This window comes from Tupaia chinensis, unplaced genomic scaffold, assembly GCF_000334495.1.
Source record: "Tupaia chinensis unplaced genomic scaffold, TupChi_1.0 Scaffold000249_2, whole genome shotgun sequence".
In the NCBI taxonomy this organism is placed as follows: Eukaryota; Metazoa; Chordata; class Mammalia; order Scandentia; family Tupaiidae; genus Tupaia; species Tupaia belangeri.
The window spans coordinates 820161-823179 of NW_006159729.1; positions in this window are offsets into that span (position 1 = coordinate 820161).

Here is a 3019-nt window from a genome sequence, read left to right on the forward strand (position 1 = left end):
TGGTGTCTTATAGTAGTGATTTTCCTTCTTCTAATAAATAATGTATTGGTCATCTTTTATGTATTGGTCGTTTGTGTAGCTTCTTGATAGAGTCAACTAAAGCATAGAAGTTTATAATTTAATAGGATCTAATTTGCCTACACACATTGGTTTTTGTTACTCGTGCATTGCATATAATATTTCATAAAGTTAACTTCTACCTTGACAGCAAGGAGAGTTCTGCTTAACTACTCTCCAGAGAATAAGACAGAAAATATACTGGGTCACTGGAAAAGTCATCACGCATTTTTATATTTTTCCATGCAAAAATCTGTCATGACTCTTCCAAAGATGCAGTATTTAAAAAAAAATTAAAACCTCTGAGGCCAGCAGGTGGCATGGTGGTTAAGTTGCTGAACCCCCACAGGACAAACTGTGATTCAGGTAGTGGACCTGGAAGCTTGAAAATCATACTGGGTGTTTATGGGTGTGCGCCCAAAATCCTGAGAGCAGAATGAAATAGAAAGGATTGTAGTGTGATCATTCCCCTTGGGAGTTAATTTCTCACTTCTCACTTTCCCACCCAGGCTCTGGCAAGTGCATGCACCCTACGGAAAAACAAAACAAAACCTTGAAAAAAAGTTAAAAAAAATTATGTCAGGTGTGCATGCATGCATGTGAGACTGCCACAACCTTAGAGTGCACTCAGCTCCTTGAGCAAAAGCTTCACAAAGAAAGTGGACAAAGATTTTTTTTTGGGTGAAGACTCCTGGTCCCAATCTCCTCACAAAGACACTGACTTTAAACCAAAGGCATTCTCAGAACAATGGAGATTGTGGAGAAGTCAGTTGGGAGGAGATTCAAGATACAGATTAAAGTGCGAACTGGTTTGTTTGCAGGACAGAACCAAGAAGTAGGAAAGCTGGGAAGAACAAAATCAATTACTGACCTCACAAACTCTTCTTTTAAAAAAACAGCTTTTCATTTTATTTTAATTAATTAATTGTTTATAAGAAATTTTTACCCTAGGGTGTGTGCATTTGCCAGAGAGAGAGAGTCAGGGAAAGGGAAAGTGAGAAATCATCCCCCAAGGGGGATAGCCAGACCATAATCACTTCTCCTCCATTCTCCTCCTGGATTTTGGGCACTCAGGCACACAGGCCCAATGTAATTTTCAAACCACTGTGTTCGGACTTGAATTGCAGTCAGCCATGTGGGAGTCCAATGATATAACTGCTATACCATCTCCTGGTCCCAAGGAGACAGCTTTTATTGCATTATTTCTTAGGTAATTTGTGCCTCAGATCATTGTTAAAAACAAGAATCATCTAGAAATTAGTGTATTTCATAGCTGGGTGTGGCCAAGGAAATGGAAGAAGGAGAATCACACCCAAACCATTGTCAACCCAGGAAGCCCATGGACCTCCCTACGTTTCACATTTACAAGGAACATCAGAGGCTGGATACTGTGGAGTACAACTGGGGAAACTAACTTGATAAATAATTAAGTCACTAAAAACAAAGCCAACCATGCAAACAAAAAGAAGTAATAATGATGGAGCCAGTACTCATACTTGCTACATTATACAATATTATTTAACATGTTCAATTTCCAACAAAAATATGTTTTCAAATAAGCAAGAAAATATGACCAATATGATGGAAAAGAAAACACAATGAAACAAATACCAACTGAGAAACTCCAGATGTCAGATTTATCAGAAGCAAAACAAAACTTTAAAATAACTATGATAAACATATTTTTAAATTAAGGTAATTATGTTAAAGAAGTAAAAGAATGTATAGTAACAGTGTCGCATAAAAAATATCAATAAAGACAGACTTATAGGAAGAACCAAATGGAAAGTATGAAGTTGAGAGGCATGATAACTGAAGTTTTAAAAATTTCTTACGGGCTAAACAGTATATTTGAACTAGGAGAAAAAAAGAATAAGTGAACATGAAGATAGATCAATAGAAGTTATGTAAACAAAATGAGAAAGAGAAAAAAAATAAAGAAAAATAACCCTCAAAGAAATGTAAATGCCATTGAGCAGACTAATATACAGTTACTGGGATTACCAGAAGGAGAGAAGAGAGGAAGAAGCAGAGGAAAAAAATGAAAAAATAATAAGCAAACTTTTCTAAATTTATTGACAAACAATAGGCTACAATTAAAGAATTTAGAGCAGAATAAGTACAGAATAATCCACAAACAAATACATCACAGTGAAAATACTGAAAATTATCTTGAGATGATTTGAAGGTGATCAAGAGAAAAACAATGCGTGACTTACAGTAGAAACAGTGGTGAATAAAGGGCAATAGGATAATATATTCAAAATACTTGAAGGAAAACACGGTCAGTCAATAATATAATTAGTAGAGTTATCATTCAAACACAAAGGTTAAATAAAGACTTACCTAGATAAAGAAAAAAAATACTAAGATAATTTTTTGCTACCAGATCCACCAAATAAGAAATACTAAAAGAAGTTCTTCAGGCTAAAATCAACTTACACAACGTTAAAAACACTATGGTATGATTTTCAAGCATCTAAGCCTGAGACTCAAATTGCAATCTACCAGGTCCAGCACCTTAACCACCACATAATCTGCTGGACCAAAATAGTTAAAAATTTTAAAGGACAGGAGAAATGTATATTTTCCTCTTTCATTTCATAACTGATTTATAAGTCAATTGTATAAGATAATATGTGCATGATATATTTCTGGGTATGTAACATGTAGAAATGTAATATAGGAATAGTGTATTTGCCAATAACATCACAAAGGAGATAAGTAGAAGCAAAGATTCTTTTGGTTCAGGAAATTATTATAGATGGGATGGTAATGATTATTAAAATGTATTGTTGGCTTTTTAACACTAATATATGTGATATGTATAATAATATTTGAAAGGAAGAACAGAAAACAGTTACATAAGAATAACGTTTTTATTTCGCCCTAAAATTAACCTAATCTAAATTAGAATAATTTGGATCATTTAATTGTATGTGGTAAACCCAAAACAACCAAA